Below are 25,931 nucleotides of genomic sequence, written 5' to 3'. Positions count from 1 at the left end.
ACCACCTACCAGCAGTTGGTCGACCTCATTATATGGGAACATCTGTCCAACAACTGCTTCATCGAACTCCGGCAGCACCTCCTCGACAGCAAACTGACTGAGCCCCGAAAACTCGCTGTCGAGGCGGATAGATGGGTGAGCACCCGAGTCCCCCGGAGTCTGATGGGAGACTACGGCCGGGGATCCCCGGGGATCCACCGACCACGGGGCGGCGGAGGAGGCCAGAGCAGGGAACGAGACACCCCCACGGGGTCCTCCCCTACCTCCACTTCACCAGCCCTGGGCCGAAGGGGGGTTCCCCTAGCCCGACCCGGGCCCCGCCCGAATGTGACGTGCCACAGATGCCAGCGACAGGGTCACTACGTGAATGACCCCCTCTGCCCGATGAACCAGCGACCCGGCACCACCGGTCCTCCCAACCGCCAGATCGCAGCCGCCGCCCTGGGAGAAGAAAGAGGCGAGGAAGATGACAACGACCACGAACAGGCCGAGTTGGAGCCGCCATGATCTTGGCATGCCTGGGTGATCGAGACATGGTCCCCCGAGACCCAATTCCAGGCAACACCCAGAAATATCGCCAATGGGTCACCATCAATGGCCGCCGGGCCGAAGCCCTCCGAGACACTGGAGCCAGCGTAACTGCGGTCCGACGCCACTTGGTGACCCCAGAGCAAATTCTCCCCAATATCATGTGCCCGGTGCGGACGGCGGACAACTCCGAGAGTTTGTGCCAGATGGCCCGCATCCCCTTCGAATGGGGAGGGGTGTCGGGTATGCTGAAGGTGACCGTCCGGGACGATGCCCCCGTGGACTGCCTCCTCGGGAACGACCTGGAAAGTTCCCCCTGGGCCAGCGTCGAGCGGAGAGAGCATCTGGGGATGCTAGGCCTTCCAGAGTGGGTCTGTGCGACCACCCGCTCCATGTACGCCCGAGCCTTCGCCCCACTGGAGTATGCTCCGACCGAGGAACCAGAGTGGCCCGCACCGCCACCCGCCGCCGTCCCCGAGGACGCCGACCCTGAACCTGGCCCCCAGGGGCCCAACCATGAAGACCTCACCGAGCTTGGCCACCTTCCAGAACTAGCTCAATGGCGCCAAGAAGGTGGCCCCACCCGCGAACAATTCCGGCAGGAACAGAAAACCTGTCCCTCCCTCGAGAGAATCCGACAACAAGCCGCCACTCAAGCCGCTGGAGACCCCTCGGGGTCCCACTGGGTCTATTGGGACCACGACCTTCTCTACAGCGAGCAGAAAGTTGCCTAACTAGGGGCCAGCCGAGTACTAGTTGTTTCCCTCCGTTTCAGAGACTTCCTCTTGAACTTGGCCCACGACGTGCCCCTCGTCGGGCACCTGGGGCAGGATAAAACTTACAGCCGCCTGGTGACCCATTTTTACTGGCCGAAGATGCGCAACGATGTGCACAACCACTGCCAATCCTGTCCGATGTGTCAAGCCAGCGGGAAGAGCGGGGGAAAAGTCAAGGCCCCACTCCAGCCCTTTCCTGTGGTCACCACCCCCTTCGAGAGAGTGGGGATTGACATCATGGGGCCCTTGGACCCCCGCACCTCTCAGGGGCACCGCTTCATCCTCGTTCTGGTGGACCATGCCACCCGCTATCCTGAGGCCATTCCCCTCCGAACCATCACGGCCCCAGTAGTAGGCCGAGCCCTGATGGGGATCTTCTCCAGAGTCGGCTTCCCCCGAGAAGTCGTGAGTGATCGGGGTACAAACTTTATCTCCAAGCATATGCGATCCCTGTGGCAACAGTGCGGGGTCACATATAAGTTCACCACCCCGTATCACCCCCTAGGAAATGGACTTGTAGAACGGTTTAACCGAACACTGAAGGGGATGATCAAAGGCTTAGACGAGCCACTACGACGCAGATGGGACGTCCTGCTGCCCTGCCTCCTGTTTGCGTATCGAGAGGTACCCCAGAAGTCCCTGGGGTTCAGCCCCTTCGAACTATTGTATGGGCACCCGGTCCGAGGCCCCCTCAGCCTGGTCAAAGAAGGCTGGGAGACGGCTGTCCGGGGTGCCCCACCAGATGTCTACCAGTACCTCCTGACACTCCGCAACCAGACTCGGAAGTTCCGGAAACTTGCCGAGGCCAACCTCGAGGCCAGTCAGGAGGAGATGAAACTCTGGTATGACCAGAACGCCTCATCCATCGAATTCGAGCCGGGCCAGCAAGTCTGGGTCATGTCCCCGGTTGAACCATGCGCCCTCCAGGACAAATGGACGGGGCCCTTCAAAGTGGTGGAGCGCAAGAGCCCCGTCACTTACCTGGTGGACCTGGAATCCCCCCTGAACCCCCTCCGGGCTCTGCACGCTAACCGGCTCAAGCCACACTTCGCCCGCACTGAACTAAGTCTGCTGCTAGCGACCGATGACGGAGCTGAAGACGACTCCGAACCCGTACCAGATCTCATGAGCATCACCGAGAAAGACGGCTCCATCGAAGGGGTCACACTCTCCTCTACCCTGACCCCAGAACAGCACCAAGACTGCCGGGAGCTGCTGGGGCAATTTGCAGACCTATTTCCCCTCACCCCTGGAGTCACCCGGTGGTGTGTCCACGATGTGGACACCGGAGACAACCCGCCTGTAAGACACCGAGCTTTCCGAGTGCCCGACCGCGTTCGGCCTGCATTCAATCCGAAGTGGCCAAGATGCTAGCTCTGGGGGCAGTCGAACCCTCCGACAGTCCCTGGGCCAGTCCTGTTGTCCTGGTCCCTAAAGCCACCGTCCCTGGCACACCCCCGGAGCTCCGGTTCTGTGTTGGCTACCGGGGGCTGAATGCAGTCACCCGGACCGACGCCCATCCCATCCCCCGGGCGGATGAACTGATCGATCGCCTGGGGGCCGCCAAATATCTCAGCATCTTTGACCTCACGGCGGGGTATTGGCAGATCGGCCTCACCCCTGGAGCACAAGAGCGATCGGCCTTCTCGACCCCTGATGGCCACTACCACTTCAAAGTGATGCCCTTCGGCATGAAAAACGCCCCGGCCACCTTCCAGAGACTCGTGAACCGGGTACTGGCCGGACTAGAAGAATTCAGTGGCGCCTATCTAGACGACATTGTGGTGTACAGCCGCCACTGGGGTGAGCACCTGACCCACCTCCGGGAGGTCCTGTCGGCCCTCCGACGGGCCGGACTAACAATAAAGGCCAGCAAGTGCCAGATCGGCCAAGGGTCCGTGACGTATCTGGGACACCAAGTGGGGAGCGGCCTGGTGGCTCCCCTCCAGCCAAAGATTGACGCCATCCGGGCCTGGGAGGCCCCGATCACCCAAACAGCCATCCGAGCCTTCCTGGGGCTCACAGGATACTATCGGCGCTTCATAAAAGACTATGGAAGCATTGTGGGGCCCCTCACAGAACTGACCTCCAAGAGGCTACCCCAGAAGGTGAGCTGGACCCCAGAGTGCCAAACAGCCTTCGAGGCTCTAAAGACTGCCATGTGCACCGCCCCTGTGCTCCAGGCCCCCGACTACAGCCGAGAGTTTTGTGGTCCAAACCGAAGCCTCGGAGCACGGCATTGGGGCGGTCCTCTCACAAGTGAACCCTGAGGGAATCAACCTTCCCGTTGCCTTCATCAGCCGGCGGCTGCTGGCCAGAGCACAGTGCTGGAGCACCATCGAGAGGGAAGCATTCGCCGTCGTGTGGGCACTAAAGAAGCTCCGGCCCTACCTCTTCGGCACCCACTTCCGCGTCCAGACCGACCACCGGCCCCTGCGGTGGTTGATGCAGATGCGGGGAGAAAACCCGAAACTGTTGCGATGGTCCATCTCCCTGCAAGGGATGGACTTCACGGTGGAGCATCGCCCCGGCAACGACCACGCCAATGCTGACGGCCTGTCCCGATTCTTCCGCCTCGGCGAGGAGAATCCCCAAGAAGATGGGTGACTCTCCCCTGCCTTCAGCTGGGGGGGACGCGTGTTGGACCCGGCCTCATGGCGTGGTCCTACCCCTCCCGCATGGCGGGCCCAGGACGACATCGGCCCTCCACCCAGCATCGGGCAGCCCTTTTGCCTGACACTGCACGCCCCAACATTGTTAGTCCGGTCACCATCCCGGACCCCCACTACCGGCCTGGCTCCATCATGGGCCCCTCACGACCTAAGCACGAGGCCGCGCCCGACTCCATCTTGGGCCCACCACGTCCCGACCACATGGCCTCGGCCCCGGCCCCGGTCCAGCGAAGCCCAGACATTGTCAATGTCTGGGCTTCGCACCAAGATCCACCCAGGTGGTCGAGTGGCCACTCGACAGATCCCGGAGGAAAGGGAGTTTCGATGGCCCTCCAGCCGTCCCCGGATGCCTGGTTTCAATCGCCCACCGGCCTCCCTGGGCGCTGGCTCCACCCCCCTGCTGGAGGTCTGGACACCATCCTCCCGGCCCCTCTAACCCCCAGGCGCGAGGGTCCGGACATCAAAGGACTCCAGTCCTATATCTGGGCCATCCCCGGAGTAGGACGCCAGTTGTATCCTGGACTGGAAGCCCTGCTGACGCTGTCACGGCCGACACCAGAAGAACTCATTGCCTGTAACCTGAAGAGACCCTGAGAGCCTGCTGGCGCTGCCGCGGCCCACCTTTGCTGTACCATCCTAGGAGCCTGCTGGCGCTGCCGCGGCTGAACCACCTGAGAGCCTGCTGGCGCTGCCGCGGCTGAACCATCTTGAGAGCCTGCTGGCGCTGCCGCGGCTGAACCATCTTGAGAGCCTGCTGGCGCTGCCGCGGCTGAACTATCTGAAGAGCCTGCTGGCGCTGCCGCGGCTGAACCATCTTGAGAGCCTGCTGGCGCTGCCGCGGCCTCCTCTCCGTTAAGACCACCTGTCGAGTCCTGCTCGACCTCTCGGATCCCCCGGCTCGAGGATTGGGAGCTGTGCGCAGGGTATCCCTTCCTGTATCCATACCGAGACTGTCCCGCTACCCTGTCCCTTTTACGAGACTCTACAGATCCCTCGATCTGCCTGTATATACCGCTGAGACCCAGCAACCTTTATTCTTGATAAAGCCTAAGAACTTAACCTCTTGTGTGGTGTCCGTTTGTAGTGTTGTGGTTACCCTGCTGCCCGATCCTAGGAGAGGACCCTCACCCAGGAGGCCTCTCGATAACGCTCGGCTACTTCTCGACGGAGGGGTGGACCTAGGGGTGGTCAGTCAGACACCTTCCGCCTCCCCCCGGGATCGCCTTTCTAACAACATCATAATGTTAGATGAAATGGAATGTCAAAGCTAGAAGAATGTTCAGTAGGCATTCAAGAGATGCTTTGGGATGAATGTGGATGCTGACTTACAGCGCGCAGGCAGCATTTAGTACCCCAACGCGATAGCTAGCAGGAATGCGCCCTAAGCTAGATAATATGGCGCTTACCTGCTCACTCCATTTCACTCAGTGCGGGCGTTGTGTAAAATATTGATAAAGTTCAGCTGGCATTTTATTACTAAAACCCTCTACTAAAAATGTAAATACTAACAAATATTTGTTGCAGTGGGAGTTACACCACAACACCCATTGATTTTGACGCTGCCCCCTATTTACAAGGGCACCGTAAATAGGGGGCATCGCCAAAATTAAGATCGGGGAACATTTGGTCTTAAGTTGTCGTAATGAGGAGAAATGCTTTATTTCTCCTAGTTTTTTGCTTTTTCCATTTGTGCTGCCTTCTGCAAAAATCCTTGGATTGTTTATGTACAGGAAGGTCCCCCTTCCTGCACATAAACAAACTTTAAAAAAATTTTATTTTGTGACTTTCATGTGTGCTGCATTTAGCAGAACACATAGAAGTGACAAAATGGCATTTAAAGATTGTTTATGTACAGGAAGGGAGATATTCCTGTACAAAAACAATCTATCCCCTGCACGCTGACACCCTTGCACTATGGGTCAAGGGTGCCTGCGTTGGCGATACACTGCTAAGTGTAGTGCCAGCGCAGGAGGAAACGGAAGGCTGCACCATATTCTCGTAAATATGGTGCAGCCTAGCTTGTCTATAGTGGCGTAGTGAGGCGTTAAGCCATGACGGCTTACGCCTCACTCTGCCACTTCAGTTGTACATAACCCCCTAAGTGTTTTGAGCCTGCCTTTCAAATGGGGCTGGTATTTCCAAAAGGACTACTTATGTGGTTGTTAAGAGAGCCTTATTAATTGCACACATCATAAGTAGAATGAATGCCCCACCTAGTGGTGTGTTGTGTCCAAATGTTAACATTTTCTAGCTGAAAATGTTTTGCTGCATACACCTTTTGTTCTTTCCCCTAGTAGGCAGAGGGGTCGGCTGAACTTTGCAGGGGCGACGGAACTCCACAGAACATTTACAGAGTTTTTATGTTACTCTACGAAATTCCATGGAGTACAACTCTGCAATTTCCGCCCACCCCATTAGCAAATCAAGGAATGTGCGAAAAATATACACCTTCCAGATAGAGTCAAAAGAGAAATATCTGTATTTCTCCTTGTTATTCCTCATTCTATGTGTGCTGCACTCTGCAGCACACTTAGAAACAGGGAAACGTCTCTAAGGATTGTTTTTGGCAGGGAGATGTCCCTTCATGCTCAAAAACATTCTGGCCTTCAAGGGTGTCTGCGTTGTCGCATGTAATGATGCATAAATGACATCATAATGTTAGATGACATGGAATGTCAAAGCTAGGGGAATGTTCAGTAGGCATTCAAGAGATGCTCTGGGATGAATGTGGATGCTGAATTACAGCGCGAAGGCAGCATTTAGTATCCCAACGCGATAGCTAGCAGGAATGCGCCCTATGCTAGATAATATGGCGCATACTATAGAGAGTGTACTTCTTTAACAGAGGCATGTTGCTCTGTGTCTATGTATTCTACATTCTAGAATGGTTAAGATGCATCTTTCAGTCCTGTGGCAGTTCCTGATGTGTTCAGTCGTGGGTCTTCTCTATGGAATAAATCTAACTTCTTTTCACCAATTTTTTGGATTGTTCTTTTATTTGGAGAAAGGATTTCACTTCCTACATTTATTGGCGACGAGGAGAATTTTTGGGTGAAGTTTCAGTCAAACATGTTTTGGTACCTTTGTACAGTCCTTCTTCAAATGGTCTGGTGGAAAGGGCTAACCGGTTGCTAAAAGAAGGTATCCAAACCGCTGTTTCTAATAATCTAGATGTGTGCAAGTATCTTTGTCAGAAAGTGTGGAGTTATAATACTGCTCCCCATTCTACCACGGGGGTTTCTCCCTATTTATTGCTTAGAGGAAGAAAGCCAATTTCATCGCTTTATCCTGCTTGGTTAAAAAGTAAAGTAGGAGATGAAAGTCCGATTGTGGATTTACACAAAGTTAGAAATCAGGTTTAGAGTAAACAAGCTGCATATAAGAAGAATTTTGATTTAAGAAAACATGTTAAAGTTACTTCGTTGTCTCCTGGTGACTGGGTAATCATAAAGAAACCTATAAGAATTACTAAGGGCGAATCAAAATTTTCTATGCCTGCTAAAGTTTTGAAAGTTTCAAAAATGGCTGTGATGTTACAGGATCGTGGTTGGTGGAACAGAAATGCTGTTATTAAAATATCTGAAGAACAAGCAAAAATAATTCAAGAAAGATCTGTCAAACAAACTGTTTCAAGTTGGTTTGATTTTGAGGTTATTCCACAGAGGAGTAATATTGAGCATTGTGTTTCTTCTCATTCAACTGTAAATGCTGGGGAGGGTGATTCTTACAATGTTGTTCATGCAAATGTTGAAAATGTACAAAATTCTGTTGGGGATTCCGGAGATCATGCAACTATTAGATGTGGATCACTGACATAACCTCGACAGACCGAATATCGACTGGACAAAATATCGATGACTAATTATCGACAACAAAATTATCGATTTACTATACTTACACAACAAACATCAAAAATATCGACTACACAATATCGACTACTAAAAACAACGACTACAACAATATCGACTCACAACATTATCGATTTCTAAAACACCGATTATTAAATATTTATATAACAACAGTCAAAATATCGATTACACAAACATAGATAGCAAATTTATCGATTGTAAAAAAATCGCCATTAATAGATCCTAAAATAAATGACTTTATTATTTAATAATTAAGTCATACTGATCATAAAAAACCAGATTTAGTTAATATAAATAGATGACATATATTATTTATTTTCATAACATTTACAACACACAATAAATACTAACATACAGTTTATAATACATAAACAATGTTTCGACCTTCTACACATTTTTTACAACTAATTACATATATTCCTCCACTTTACAAATATCAAAATAACATTACCTAGAACATTACCTATACAAAATAAATCCTTACACATTCAATAAACGTTAATTTGCGTCACCCATATAAGGAAAGCAATTAGCATAACAGAAAAAAATATTCAAATCAACAAATAAAAACAGACTATCCATTTAAACAACCAATCCTATTTCTGAAACAATTAACCTAATACTATATAAATGAAATAATAAGTAACTAAAAACGCAGTATACATCTCCTAAGTAAAGGAAGACGAAACTCTGCTGGATTTCTGGAAGAAAACTGATGGACTTCAACAGAAAGAGACCTACACATATCTAAAGTAAGTACTACTACATTATTAGTCAGCGAAAATGTAACTCTCAAAGCTCACACCTATATTTTAAAGCAAAATACATCAAATATATCTTTTTTTTTTAGCACTCATCCTACAGATGAAAAAAAAAACAGAAGACCTACACAACACCTGGACATCAAAAGTTACATATAAAAAAGTAAGTATATATTAGAAATGTAAAATCGAGAATTAATAGATAGGTAACTAAATCTAAACTAGCAAAAAACGTCGAACAAATTATCATAAATAGTAATAAAATATTTCTACACATTTTCTCAACTTCCACAGGTACAAAAAGATATACACAGAAAATAACAGTTTGAAGAACATCAACAGCTGAAAATAACGACTTGAAAGCATCAAAACATTTGCAGGTAAAATACAAATGTGTGAAACTGTATAATGTGATTAGAACATTTTTTTTCCTTAAAAAATATTTACATTCTCTTTTAATTACCTCCTAGCACTACAATACTATCATGACTGAAGGAGCTAAATTCATTTATTCACAAAAAGGGAAAATGCTTCTTTGTTACATGGGATATGTCTACACTCAAGAGAAACAAAAAGATTTGAAAGTGTTTTGGAAGTGTACGAAATATTATGCCAACAAATGTTATGGTAGAGCTATAACTCAGGAAACTACTGTTACTTATACTAAAGAACATAATCACCCACCCAATGTAACAGAAATAGAGATTAGACAAATGCTAGATTCCCTTAAAGAAGCTAGTACTAGCACTGATCAACCAACAACTGCTATTCTGAAACACCATTTAAGTGTACTTCCCCAACATGCTTCTAGCCAATTACCATCTATAGAATCCCTTAAAAGAACAGTAGCTAGACAAAAAAGAGCAACATGCACTACTCCTCCCACACCAAAAACTTTAGAAGAAGTCCAAATTCCACCTGAACTCTCTGTAACTCACAATAAAGAAAATTTTATACTCTATGACAACAAATCTAAACATAAAAGAATTATACTGTTTGCCACAGCAAACAACATGACAAAACTTACCCAATGCCAAACTTGGATGATGGACGGTACTTTTTCTGTATGCCCCAAACCTTTTTATCAATTATACACCATCCATGGTCATTTCCAAAATGCAAATATTCCATTCCTTTATGCCCTTCTACCAAACAAACAGCAAACTACCTATCAAGAAATACTAACTGAAGTCAAGCAACATACTAACAACTATTTTCCACAAAAAATTATCATTGACTTTGAAAAAGCTATGATAAACAGCATCCTTAAAACATACCCACACACAGCAATACAAGGTTGCTATTACCACTTTAATCAATGTATCTGGCGACATCTACAAAAATCAACCTTGAGTATCCAATACGCCACTGATAGCACATTTGCTTATCAAATCAAAAAACTCATCGCCCTAGCCTATGTTCCACTAACAGATGTAACTGAGCACTATAACTTATTAATAGACAGCCCCTACTATAAAAGAAACGAAGATAAACTAAGCCCTATGCTTGACTACTTCGAAGACACATGGGTAGGAAGGCTACACAGATCAGGCCATAGAAGACAACCCAAATACCAAATAGCTTGGTGGAATGTCTACCTTAGCACACTAAATAAGGAAGCAAAAACAAACAATGCAGTTGAAGGATGGCACAATGCCTTCCAAGCAACTACAGGCCGAGGAACGCCTACCCTTCACAAATTAATACAATCCTTACAAAAAGAACAAAGTTACCAGGAGCTCCGAATGGAGCAATCAGTAACTTTGATTGGACCTAAACTCACCAAAGAAACTAAAAAAATGTATAACACACTCCAAAGTCAAGTTACCCTCTATCCAACTAGCAAAGGACTAGAATATCTATCAATGATTGCCAAAACTATTCTTTAAAACATTACATAACTATACACGTAAAACTAAACATATTTTTCCTAAAATTCTTCATTATAATATGTAACAAATTGCAATTAAATTATCAAATACATAATATTAACATATATAAAATGTATTTAGATAATGTATTTACAAAATGTTACATACAACGTAAGTAAAGCAAAATTAAAAACAGTTTTCCCACCCATTAAAAATCCTGAAAATACTTATATTTCTGATACAGCTTCAAACGTAATCCAATTCCAAGCAATCCATAGGACACCATTCCAAAAACCCATACAATCCATGAAAGCCCCAAAAAAAAGCAAAAATACAAGCAAATGCATAGCGACTCCTTTCCACTTCAGTAGACACCAGATACCATAGAAAACCCAAAAATCCGTAATGGCGAAAAATAAACGCTCCAAGAAAATGTAAAAACCCAAAAAATAGTGTGCAAAAATAAGAGTATATAATACTCGTTACACAGCTGTGATCAAAAAAGAAGGGAGTCCTCCAAAACAGCGAAACGCGACGATAACCTAGAAAAAATTAAATAACATACCCACCCACATAAAAACACCCATACATATATAAAAACACATATTTATACATCAAACATATTATCTTAGTAACATTTAAACATATTACCTCACCTCACACACCTACAACAAAAACGCGGTAAAAATCCAATATCGTACACTCTACCTAACACCGAACACACAATCTTCTCTAATTAACTCTACCTACATAAACATAAACACAGCACACATACACTAGCAATAAGTTCAGAAACTTATAAAACACAATTAAAACAAACTTACCCTCTCTAACGCGAAGCAGCACCCAACCGCGATCTGTTGAAGCACCAAATACGCCTAAGTAACATTACGCGGTTAAAAAGTAGTCCCTGTATACAGCTAAATGCTATTTAATTTCTATATTCCAACACTTTAAAAAATACACAGAGTATTATATTAAGTGTAAATATTTATTTAAAGTGTATAAAATTATTTCATAAATATTCATAAGTTTGAAATAATTATTCAACTGTTATGTTATAGTTAAAAAATTAATTTTTGATTTATAAATACATTTAGTAAATAATGTTAATGTAAAAATAAATTGCATATATAAGTTTGTTACAAGAAATGTTTTTTTTAAATTTGCAAATATTATGTAAAACATTATGTATGTATATAATAAATGTTTTTGGTGTTTATGTATTTAAAAATGAATATTATAAATATGTTCAATATTCATAATAATTATTTCCAAAAATATAACATGACTTGGTAATAAACAAAAATGTTACAATTACAAAAAAATGTACATAATTTGCAATGACAATAAATTCAATGTGTATCTGAATAAATATTTTGTTATTAAATAAAAAGTACATATTACCAATTTGTTTCAGAAACTATTTAAATGTTAATATATGTAAAAGATAAAAAAATTATGTTAATATAATTTATGTGTTAAAAACATATACATGTACTTCATATTTTTGTTATGTTAATAAAAACATTGGATGAAAATTTTTGATTATAAATAAAAAATGATTCTCTATTTACAAATAAATTTTTATATGTGAATAAACAATTTTTCATTTATGGCATTTAACCCTGTCTATGTTTCCTTCTTTATTATTGTATATAAATATTATTTGCATATTAAATAATCTATTTAAAAATACCTTATACATTTAAATATATTTAAAAATTGTATTAATATTTAAAGTCCTACAATACCAATAATTGTTTTAATGTATATTAATTGAAATATTTTATATAAAATATATGAAAAAGTAACTAATTTAATAGACATTTAAATTGACCATATTTTTACCCTGTATCCCTCTAACCTAAAACCCTAAACTGACCCAAAGCCCTAAAAACACCCCTTTACCCACAAACTAAAAACTGACCCAGAACCCACAAAATACCCCTTTACCCACTAACTGAAAACTGACCCTGACCCCTAACAATAACCCTTTACCCACTAACTGAAAACTGACCCTGACCCCTAAAAATACCCCTTTACCCACTAACTGAAAACTGACCCTGACCCCTAAAAATACCCCTTTACCCAAAAACTGAAAACTGACCCTGACCTCTAAAAATACCCCTTTTCCCACAAACTGAAAACTAACCCTGCAACCAAAAAAATACCCTTTACCCAAATACTGAAAACTGACCCTTAACCCTAAAAATAGCCCTTTACCCACTAACTGAAAACTGACCCTGACCCCTAAAAATACCCCTTTACCCACTAACTGAAAACTGACCCTGACCCCTACAAATACCCCTTTACCCACTAACTAAAAACTGACCCTGACCCCTAAAAATACCCCTTTACCCAAAAACTGAAAACTGACCCTGACCTCTAAAAATACCCCTTTACCCACAAACTGAAAACTAACCCTGCAACCAAAGAAAGACCCTTTACCCAAATACTGAAAACTGACCCTTAACCCTAAAAATAACCCTTTACCCACTAACTGAAAACTGACCCTAACCCCTAAAAATACCCCTTTACCCACTAACTGAAAACTGACACTGACCCCTACTAATACCCCTTTACCCACTAACTGAAAACTGACCCTAACCCCTAAAAATACCCCTTTACCCAAAAACTGAAAACTGACCCTGACCTCTAAAAATACCCCTTTACCCATAAACTGAAAACTGACCCTGCAACCAAAAAAATACCCTTTACCCAAATACTGAAAACTGACCCTTAACCCTAAAAATACCCCTTTACCCACTAACTGAAAACTGACCCTGACCCCTAAAAATACCCCTTTACCCACTAACTGAAAACTGACCCTGACCCCTACAAATACCCCTTTACCCACTAACTGAAAACTGACCCTCACCCCTACAAATACCCCTTTACCCAAAAACTGAAAACTGACCCTGACCCCTAAAAACACCTTTATCCACAAACTGAAAACTAACTCTGAAAGAAAAAAATTACCCTTTACCCAAATACTGAAAACTGACCCTGAACCCTACAAATACCCCTTTACCCACTAACTGAAAACTGACCCTGACCCCTAAAAATACCCCTTTACCCACTAAATGAAAACTGACCCTGACCCCTACAAATACACCTTTACCAAAAAACTGACAACTGACTCTGCACACAACATATACCCCTTAATAACCAAACAGAAAAGTAACCCAGAAGACTAAACCAACCTCTTTCCCCAAATACAAAATAATATATATATGAGAATATCTATAATTATATATATATATATGTTATATATATCTTTATATATCTAATTATAAATATATTATATATATGTAATTAAATGTAATTAGACAATTATATTTCATATATATATATTTTATATTTAATTATTATAATATTAGTTGTATCTATTTATATCTATATAATTAACATATTTTAAGTCTTTAACAATTATTTCATTATGAATACCAATTAATTAATTAACATATGTCATTACTTATAATTAATTAACTTCCCACCCTATACGCCTATTAACACACAACCCACTACATAACATAAAAATGTGAGATGTAACATAATGTACTATAATAGCATTAATGTTAATAAATTTACAATTACATAAAATATAATTAACATATTTAATTTATTTTACAAATATTTAATTATTCATAACAATTAACTAATTAACATAATTAATTACTTACAATTAAATTACTTCCCACCCTATTCCCCTATAATCCCACAACCCACTACATATCCTAAAAAAGTTTGATTTTACATATTCAACAATAATTCCATTTATTTAAATAAATTAACAATTAAATTATATATAATTAACATATTTTAGATAAATAACAAGTATTTACTTATTCTTACCAATTAATTAATTAACAGATTTAATTACTTACTATTAAATTACTTCCCACCCTAATCCCCTATAATCCCACAACCGGCTACATGAAAAAAATGATTTAAATAAGCATAATTCTCAAATAAGCTATTAAAATAACATATTTACCAATTACATATTATATCTTTAATTAAATAGTAATTTAACAATTAATTACATATTAATACCAATAATTATATTTACATATTTAATTAATTAATACCAATTAATATATTTACATATTTAATTAATTAATACCAATTAATATATTTACATAATTAATTAATTATATTTAAAATACTTCCCACCCTATTCCCCTAAAAACCCACTACCCGCTCCTAGAAATTATTATAGTAATATAAATTTTTTTTAATTTATTAATTATTTTTAACATTAATTCTATATAAATAAATAAATAAAATTAATACATTTTAACACAAAATGCTATTATAAAACATTAAAACAATGTACATTGAACTATTACATATTATATATATACATATTAAAATTCGATATCATGAGAGTCGATATTGTGACAGTCGATAACACAACTTTCGATATTTTTAAACTAATAAACATATTGATATTTTTTACTGACGATATTACTTACTCGATATTTTTTATGTCGATATTTTTTACATACATAACAATCGATAAAAAAAAAATCGATATTACTTACCTCGATATTAATGCCATCTCGATATTCTCTAGTCGATATTATGTCCAGTCGAAATAAATGACTCGATATTAAGACTGTACACCATTAGATGTAGTTCTCGTATTAGGAATCCCGTCCGTTCTAATGATTTTGTTTATTATTAAATTATTATAATATTTTTTTTTTTTTACTTTCTGTGTTATATATTATAGGGAGGGGTATGTGTAGAGAGTGTACTTCTTTAACAGAGGCATGTTGCTCTGTGTCTATGTATTCTACATTCTAGAATGGTTAAGATGCATCTTTCAGTCCTGTGGCAGTTCCTGATGTGTTCAGTCGTGGGTCTTCTCTATGGAATAAATCTAACTTCTTTTCACCAATTTTTTGGATTGTTCTTTTATTTGAAGAAAGGATTTCACTTCCTACACATACCTGCTCACTCCATTTCACTCAGTGCGGGCGTTGTGTAAAATATTGATAAAGTTCACCCGGCATTTTATTACTAAAACCCCTCTACTAAAAATGTAAATACTAACAAATATTTGTGGCATACGTTGTCATAAACACAAGAGAGAAATATCCCATGCTACAAGGCATGCACACGTTTTATGGGCAGCACAGATGTTTAACGCTCTGTGCCTGATTTCAGTTGTCACTCTTAGGTGTTTGTGAATCCAATTGCAAATAAAGTACAGAAAAACTCCAGTTCTTTCTCTGGAAGGGAGAAGCATGCATTGAAGTTTCTTAGATTAATGTCTGCGTCAGAAGGACACTACAGCGGTCAGAGTGTAGTCACAGGGGAAAGTCTAAATGAATAGGAAGTTAGTGGAACATCTGGTTAGAGTGTAAATTAGAGACATTGCAATATATTGATGATATGGAGATTTAATAGACAGTAGCAAAACAAGACATTCTATGACATCTCAAATAAAGCATAATAGGGCACTAGAGAACAAAGGATACAGGAAAAATAATGATTGCACCAGCAGGCTTGAGCATTTCAATAACAAGAGTTTGAAAGTGAATCGGTAGGGCATCTGCAACAGTAACTGGGAGTTTAAGATTACATTTCAATGTGCTTCTGAAAAAGTTTAAATGCTGGAGAAGCAATAGAGTCTGCCAGACATCCTTTTTAGACAGTAGGGGCATTCAGTTAGATTTATAAATGGGTTGGTTTGCACAGAAACCTGTTGTGCAGGCACCTCCGCAACAGAGATGGCACAGCAGAGGTAATTCTGGAAGAGAATTTTCCAGCATGGGATTAACTATTTCCTCAACCAATCCCTTATGCAAAAAACGAATTGAGCTTGAGCAGTCTGTGCAGACTGTGAGACGAATAAGAGATAAAATACAACCCAGTGTAGTCACATGCAAGCAGACTACTAGGATGTCGATAAGAATAACGACCCAGAACACTCTGAGACCAGTCGTGGAACAAAGAAGCATTGTCATCAGTAGTCCAGCTGCTGCCCAGATGCCAGGCTCTGCATCCAAACCCCGATACAAAGGACCGCAAGACATACACAGCGGAGGTGGTTGGTCGTGCCGCGAAATTCTCAAAAAATGATCATGAAGTTGCAGTTCTTGTTACTCAAAAGTATCACCTGGTTGAAGTGGACTTGTCCATTGATCTATATTTTATGCTGTGGTGAGAGGGTACCTCATTTCAGTGACATTTGAGCAAACCAATGTTAAAAGAGTGTTGTTCACAAGGTTATGATATATGTTTTGAAAAACAAGAGGCTGGCAATACAACTAAAGCTGTCTGTAGGCCAGAACTGAATATAACAAATCAACACACTCATTGACAGTGACAATTGAAGTTAGAAAACAATTCACTATTAAAAGCCCATGGAAATTAGGTTCTAGGTAGTACTGGTCAGACAAATGCACACAGAATATCAAGTGAGAAGGAACCTCCTTAACAAGAAGGGTACAATGTCAAAGCTTGAAGAATCAAGAAAGCCTAGGTGTGCCATGAAGAAAAATGACCAGCAATCCACACACTTTTCAGAACAATCTCAAGAACCCAATTGCGTGCACAATTGATGGCACAGGTGTACAGTAGATGTGAATAGTGCTCTCTAATAAGACCAGAAATCCTCAAATAGAAATAGAAGTGGTGGCACCAATCACAATAATGCACTGCATAAATCTGTGGCATGCGATCACCAGGTTCTACAAAGACTGCCCATGTCATAGGAACAAATCATTGCCCAACAGCCAGAATGTCGTGGCCATCTAATGGATCCTACAAGATGAACCAGAGCTGTTCTATGATTTTAGGGAGAATGTGTTATAATGTTTGACAAGCTGGCTGGTATTTATCCTATAAAAATATATACACTATGTCAAAATGATAAGCATCTCAGTACTGGATCTGTGTAGGGAAGGGCAATCACTCCTTCAAAGACTATATGAACAAGAGGAACCATATAGACGGAGATTCAAATAACCCTCAGTTGGGGAGAGGGGAAATAGGGTATACATGTAGCACACAAGAGAATATAATGTAGGAGAGATAACTTTGAAATTAAAAAGTAGTTTTCTAAAGGGCATCATGCTGAAAAAGATTTCACAATGAGTGCAAAGCATTCTCGAAAGAATGCATCCTGAATAAAGCACTGCCGCAGGTATTTCACAAAATAACTCAGGCCAGGAAATAAAACCAAAGGCCACATTGGTCCAAGAGAGCGGATAAAGGGACATGCCTAATCCCCAGTTGCCTTACCCACCATTCCTAAAAGATCTAGCAACTCAAGGCAATGAACTAATGGCCAGTTAAATAAAGGGATTCAGAAATCTCAGCAAAAAGGAACTGAGGATGTGCAAGTACATAGGTTTGACTCAAATTGTTAGGACCAAACTATTCCTAGGCACAGAGCAAACAGTGAAATAAAAATTCTAACATGGATCTTCGAAGGCATGGCGAAAAAGATGTGATCATAACTAGAGAAAGTTCCCTGGGACAGCAAACATAGTAATTAAAAAAAAACATTGACGACAACAACATGGAAAATACAATGTTCTCTGTCCTTTGTTGTATTCTATGAGGTAATGTTCCTAGCTGTTGATGCTGTTATTAGGCAACATGATGCTTCTACTACTGCAATCTGGTCAGTGGATTCTAGGAGGGTGGTGGGAGACATTTGCTGAGGATCAGGCTGGCCAGGAGTTATTGTAAGCAGCTAAATAAACACCTCTCAGATATACCCCCACAGTGTCCTGACTTCTTGAAATCCTTCACCATCATAGCTAGCCCCAAACAAATTATTGCAGACATCACAGAAGGGCTTTAACCCCTTGAGTGCTCATGACGAGGTCAGCTTGTCATGAGCTACGGCACTCCGGTGCTCATGACGAGCTGCTCGTCATACCGCGCCCGTTCCGGGGAACGCTCGCATGCTGGCCTGATTCTCCTGCTGTGCTGAGCGTTCCATTGGAACGAGTGTGGTCATGACGAGCTCAGCTCGTCATGAGCACCGGAGCGCCGTAGCTCATGACGAGCTGACCTCGTCATGATTACCGAAGTGCCGAACGCGCTCCTCCGCCCCCCAGCACAGCAGGAAAAACAGCCCTGCACGGAAGGGGTTAAACAAGTTTCAGGGTCAACGATTTACAAAGAATGTAACAGGTATGTTCCAAAAACCAAGCTGGACGGATTCAATTCATCATCATCAATCATGCATCGATAAGGCAGATATAAATCTTAAAAGCCACCGACACTTCAAGCATATACAATGTATCCTACTCCAAATGATAATAACTTAGAAACCATGCCATGCCTCATTCTGGCTTGTGATTACAACACTATATTAGTGCATGGTGAGGCAAAGGAGGGCTTCTTGGAAGAAGGAAGAGCAATGACATTTCCAAATCTTACCAACAGTTTAACTATTCGAAACTAAAATATAAAAATCTTGTATCATCGAATGCCAAAATGTGACTTTCAGGTGTACCAATGAAATATGTATTCTGTGGAGATTTGGGTGTTTATATGGTGTGGTTGTGCAGCCTTACCGTGGAATACACTTGCAAAAACCATCTTAGGTCCAGTCAGACTTATTTCCACACCCTTAAGCTCTGGGTATATGACTTTGAGCAGCAAGGCTTGAACAAAAGAACTATTGTAAAACATTTAATAGTAACAAACAACAAAATTGAAAAAGCCATGCAATAGGAAAGAAAAGCCACACCAATTTATAACAATAGTCTTTATGTTTAGGAATTTCTAGAGTCCTTGATGACCAAAATCCACTACTGGGTACCATAGATATAGATTTCTAAAGCAACTTGGCCACCTGAGCATCTTCCAGTCCAGCTCCAAACTTAACAGCACGACCACCATAGACTTTAATGGAGTTGTCCTGATGCTGAGGATACAGGATTAGGGGCCAGATGCGCGAACCGCCAATTACCGATTCGCAATTTGTGTCGCATTTGCGACTCGCTCATTGGGATGCTCAACAGTGTCTGAGACACTGTTTGTGATTCCCATTGGGTCGACAATTGCATGCCTCATGCAAATTAATGAGGCTGTCGCAATTTGCGACCCGATCTGGAATGGCTGGCACTCCCAGGGATGGTGGCCTGCTAGGGTCAGCAGACCTCCATGTCTGGGACTGCTTTTAAATAAAGAAGTTTTTTTATGCAGCCCCTTTTCCTTAAAGGAAAACAGGATGCATTTAAACAATAAAAATGTAACTTTTTTTTTTCATTTTTTAAGGGCAGGCAGTGGTCTCTGATCCCACTGCCTGCCCTTAAAAAATGTTTGAGCATGCATTCCCAAAGGGGTAGGGGTTCCCTGGGGAACCCTTCCCATTTGCAAGTGTTTTACCACCCTTCTGAGAAGGGTGGTAAAGTGCAAGTGTTTTGCGACGGCAACTGTGGTCGCAAAACATTCTTACATAGCTTAAGGAGTCCCTATTAGGAAGGGACGCCCTTGGAACGCCCCTTCCTAATAGCAAGTCGCTAATCCTATTTTGCGAGTCACAAATTGATCTGCGACTCACAAAACGGGCCACTGGTTTTTTGCAGGATCAAATGGGTCTAAAACACATTTACGCACGCAAAGAAAACTTGGTACATCTGCCGCATACAGATGTTCAACGATACTCCAGTTAAAGTGAGATTGGGTTGCTTTGTGGTTAATCATTGGTTCACTTGTCGTGTGGGGCAACTTTACTCACAGAGGCTGGGAATTCCTAAAGTCCTCTCTAAGAATGTAGAAAGCCAGCTGCGGCTGTGCAACCGGTCTGCTTACACAGGGAATTCCTTTAGTGGAGGCTAGTGTCCCTCTTGTGCAACCAATCTGGCAACTTTTGCCCTTTGAGGATTTGTCTCTTGGGGCCCCGGTGATACCTCTGAAGTGGCTACCAACTTGCTGGTCTGCGCTTCTTCAGCTTTGCTGTTCCAGGGGGCCTGCCAACTGACCCTTGAAGTCAGTGATTCGGTCTGGGGAACAACTGTACCCCAAGCCAGTTATTAGCAGAGCTCAGCAGCATCTGCAGCTGCTGACTGTAACAGGGGACCCCCCTAAGCCTGTGCAATGTGGGAGACCCTGTAAGAGGGATCTTTAGACCATAGAAGCTACACCATAGAAGCGACAGTATGCCACAAGGGAGCAAGCACGGCGTGTACCCGTAGGCCTAGTTACGTGGGAGACCCCAGAACGCAGGAAGGAAGTGGGGATGATGCAACGCCGGCGAACACTCAGCAGCAGTGCATTAGTTTCACAGTGGCTGGTGGGACAGTGAGCGGCCCTCCCGTGAGATTAATGCCAGATCTGCTTCATAGTGGAGGAATGGTGTGGACCCTCTAGCCTATATCAGAGCCGTGGGTGACTAGAGTGAGTCAGGAGCCACTTATCGATGTTGTGGGGTGAGCTGAGGAGCCTGCCCGGCAAGTACAGAAACAGTGGTGTGGCTTCCTCGCAAATCACTGATGGAGCGAGTGCACCTTGTCTGGAGCCCCCCTTGAAGCTTGAGTCGTTGAGGTCTCAAGGTACACCCCGAAGGAGACGCGAGAAGGGCGTCACTTGCCAGCCCAAGGAGTAAGATGAAATGCAGCAGCCCACGGTGGAGCCAACAGTCAACATCGGGCCGAGCGGAGACTGCTTGTGTCCGAGGATAAGAGTCCTGAAGGCAGCGGTGGGCAGCTCTTAGTGAAGGGCATAGCTGGCACTGCATAGTTTTGGATGGGAGGAGAAAGTAGGCCCTGGGCCATTTTGCTGTTGGAAGATGAGAGGTGCTGAACCCTGCTGCAGAACAGGGAAGTCAGAGGTAACCATTTCTTGACCAGTGCAGTGGTGTCCAGAAGTGGAACAGGGAGTAGAGTGAGCCGTGCTAGTTGTGAAGACCCTGGGGGTGGTGGGCAGATCTTCGGTTATTAACTGAGCAGCTCAGCTGAGGAGTACTGCGCTCTGACTTCTGCAATGATGTCTGGCCTGCCTGCAGCCTGTTAATGAAGGGGCCTATGTTGAGGTGAGCCCCCCGTTCCTGCGGTAAACTGTGCTGACTACTGGATAGGTAGTCGGCTTGTGCCCCTCCAGGACTGTGCAAGGTGGGGAGTGGCAGGACCACAACAAGCAAACTAATCTTTCTCCTGGCATTGTTCTGCTATTGTAGACACAATGTGTAAGACAGACACGAGGCAACCAACATTAACTTTTGAACAACTCAGGCAGCCACGTAGTTCTGAGGCCCACCAGGAGGAATCCACTTGACCATGAGGGAAATGGAGTGTTTAGCAGGAACCCGATATAAGGACAATGTTTTTGGCACTTAAAGACCCTGCTGGCCATAGATGGTAAAATAGACTCATTGACTGATAGATATGATCATTTAAAAGGAAAGGTTGACAACCACGACAATCAACTTGGGCAGTTAGAACAACATACGTCAATTATGGAGGATGAGGGTAACACCACTAAAACGAAATTGCTTCAAATGGAAAAAGTACTTGAGTTAATCCATACCAAGAATGAGGATTAGGAGGTCAGGTCTAGAAGAACAACCTTAGAATAATGGGAGTCCGGAGTCCACCGCGATGAATTGTGTGGAAGATTACGCAGTGGACATGTTAAATGCTCTTTTTGGAGAAGCACTGTCCTTCGTATTTTTAGTGGAGCATGCACACTAATCTTTGGGCCCAAGACCCCCTGGTACTGTCATGGAGATGGGCTTTGCCTTTACACTGTGTTAAGTTAGCATGGGCTTATTAGAAGTCTAAACACCATTTTTCCTCTCTGCTGCTTTTGAACACGGCACAGAATATTATAAATGTTTAGAGACTAGCGGAATATTTGGTTTCACACGAGAATATTATGTTTTCCTATAGTATCAGCCCTGCTTGGTAAGCTATGTCTGAACAGTGAGTGCCGAGGCCTTCAAGGTTATTTCAACACAGTGGTTGTTGTTCGGTCTGATCAGCGCACGTCCTAGACATAACACATATGCAGCTGTGGCCACCTCTGATTTTGGTGCGTTTAAAAATGCACTGCGCAGAGCATGCACACACAGTGGAGAACATTCGCATGCTGAGAGCTGGTGTAGAAAGTGATGTGATCCCTTTCTACTAGGACCAGAGGTATGGGGCCGCCCTTGTAAACCCAAAGAGACCTTCTGTAGATATAATATATTATACAAGCAAGGGAGGGTAAGACTGAGGTGCAATTTTGCCTTCTTCCCTTTAGCATTTTAACATGCTTTCTCCCTTTGTATTTTATGGAATAGTAACTATGCTGCTAACCTTGTTGCTTATAATAAGTTTACTTGTATTAGCTAAGATACTGCGCTTGAGAACACAACACTAGAAATAAATATTTCAAACTTGCACGTGTCTTCATTTACTCCTCGTTTTGGACTGGTATGATAGTATAACGAAAGAGTGTTCATGTGTTCCACGTTACCGCAGGTGTTCTAAGTCCATGTCCAGGGTTGTCTAATCATTGGGGGTATGGAAGAACCAATGAGACACGGATTGCTAGTCTGGTAGGGGATTTTGGCTACTAAGGTGAGTTTTGGCACACCCTAATTCACTGAGGTTCCAAGTCTCTATGCACAGTTCTGTGTAGGTGCAGAATCCCTGCGACGGTACTCCAATATGACCCATTTTCATGCAGCTCTTAAATTACAGGGATAGAGACACTGTACTCAGACTGGCTAGAGACCAACAGACAATCTCCTATGAAGGTAACAATGTGTCCTTTTACCTGGATTTGTGATTGCTCTTCAAGCTGCACTTTTTGATTTCCTGTAGGTAAAGCGCTCCCTTCACAAAACTGGGGCCAGGCTATCTCTGCTTTACCTGGCAAAGCTGCGTATCTTCCATGCTGGTAAAACTACGTACTTTGCCGATCCTAAGGAAGCTGCAGCTTGTATCAGGATTGCCGCTGCCAGGGTCCATGTCTAGCCTTACCCAGCAGATTACCAATACTAGTCACACAAGTGATAATGACTGAGCATACAGTTATTTGGGCTGGGGCTGTTATTGGTTGTCAACAAACACTCCATAGAAATACATGTTATGATGATGATCTGGCTGGGGTTCTCTAGTAAAGAGAAACTATTGTTCGGAATTGGGGTTATCACCCTGTCGGGCAGCAGCTGGCCATAGCTCATTTTACCCCCCACCCATTTGGCCACCCAGCTCTCCTGTTGCCAGGTGACTAGTGGCCCTCTCTGATTTCCCTATTGTTTACAGTTGTTATCCGCTCGAGATTCATACGCGGGTGAGAAGTCTGTATTGCAGTGGTGAGACATGTATGTGAAGAGAGTTGTAGTCTGAGGCAGCCATGATACTTGCTATACAATACGTAAAGAGTATAACCTGGAATGTCTGTGGATTAAATGATAGGCTCCAGGCGAGATTGGTGCTGGCATACTTGCTACAACACGGCGCAGAAATCTGTTTTCTACAGTAGCTTCATTTCACTGAGCATTCCACCATGTGCTTGCAAGTGGAATGAATCGGTGAAAAACATGTTGCTTGCTATTCTAATTACACCTGCGGTGTTGCTAACCTCATAAAAAAGGGATAAGCCTTGCGCACACGCATAGCCTAAGTGATCAACAAGGAAGGTCACAGATTGAGACAACGACGGACAGAGCGGGGTTTCACAGTTCCTGAGCCAGGTCCAGGAAGAGGTGAGGTCCTTTCCCCGGGCACACTGGATTCAGAAATCACACCAGGTGCTAAGGAGGAATTCAAACAGATGAAGGAGAATTATATCCTTTACTGTTGTTAGTTCACTTGTGTGTTTTTCATAATTTTTTCACACGGTTAATCACTATTGTGGCAGTAGCATTCATATAGAACAGAGGCCCTGACGAAAGCCTATGGTCCTTTTCCATGACAGGCTGAAACATGTTGGCCCTCTCGCAGCTATTTGTTTAAACTGCGATTATTTTGTTGCACTGTTCTTGTTTTTAAATTGGAAGGGGCTTACGTCCAATAAATAGTTTTCTGATAAGCTCCCTATCCTATTTTAATCATTACACTCATCTTTATATTTTTTGCACTGCACTTTCTTATCAGATCAGCATCATGTGGTTCTATCCAGTGATTGTAGGTCATTACCCCAAGCCAATCATGGGGGTATGCCGGATGTCTCAATGATCAAGAGACACAATACCCTGGCAGGATTACCAGATGAAAATATTGATCTATACAAGTCATTGATGGGAATCCTCAATGAGGTTGATCAACAATCACAGGTGGCCCATTTTTTGGTGATCTGGTCTGTTAGCTATAAATGGTAGCCATTGCTTTATCTTAATGACTTGACTAGACATCAAGGTAGCTCGAAAGAGACCCCAATGGGTTTCTAGTTTAGACCTCTAAGTTTGTTTGTTGGATACCACGTGAAAAATGACAGACATGTGGAGAGAAAATGTGGAAAGTCCCCCATGTGCAGGGCTAAAACTTCCTGGCCCAGATTTATCAAGTGCGGGCGTTGCAAAGCAACACAACGCAGGTCCTTAAGTCAGCTTACTTCGCTGTCTTGCATTGCTATGCATTGGGAAAGTGTGCCGGGGGTGATGGAGGGGGCGGTTTCTACGCATCCAGCCATGTTTTCTGGTGCATTACCAGGTTTACTAAGACTACTTAACCTGGGAATGCGTCAAAATCCAACATCTTCCCAGGTGAGGCGAAATATATATTTATGTCTCCTAGTTATTTCTTCTTTCTACAGAGAACAGAACGAGGAACATAAATCTGATCATTGTTTTTGTGCAGGAAAGTGGTCCGTCCTACATCTAAACAATCATGCCTGTAATGTAGGGACCTTTGCACCATGGCGCAAGGGTCCCTGCTTTGGCACTTGGCATCCACAAATGTGACAGCGCAGAGGAAGCAGAAATGCACTAGATGCTAGTAATTATGGCGCATTCCTGCTCTCTCCATTTGTCGCAGCGCAGCAAGTTGTACCGAGTTGCGCTGCATCAAATCTTAGGAAATCCTGGCCCCTGGTGGTCCTGGCAATTTCTGTTTTGTACTGAGAAAACAAAATTCTGCTTTTGGAGTCTATTTTCTCAGCCACAATCAGTGTTCTGAAGGGAACCACGTCAGTGGCTGATTGTTTCACACCGCAGAGATCCCGGCCAGGCAGGCAAGGACCTTTTAATAGGGCAGCAGTTCTCCACCAGGGTGATGGGGTTCCTAACCTATGCCACCCGGATGGACCTTGTGGGTTAGCCTCCAAAAGTTAAATCGCCCCCTATTTGTGCTCAATAATAATTGGTATTTGTGCTCAAATCATAATAGGTACCAATGATTTGAGAAAGAAGAATACAATAACATAACACACACCAAAATTAGAATTCAATAATATATTCAGAAATAAGTATAAAAAATTCATGGCTGTTGCAATTTCAGCCGCGGCCGGTAGTGGGAGTACCTGCCAGGGGGGTGACGTGGGGAAG

This window comes from Lissotriton helveticus, chromosome 3_2 (genome assembly GCF_964261635.1).
Source record: "Lissotriton helveticus chromosome 3_2, aLisHel1.1, whole genome shotgun sequence".
NCBI lineage: Eukaryota > Metazoa > Chordata > Amphibia > Caudata > Salamandridae > Lissotriton > Lissotriton helveticus.
Note: the sequence above shows the minus strand (reverse complement) of the source record.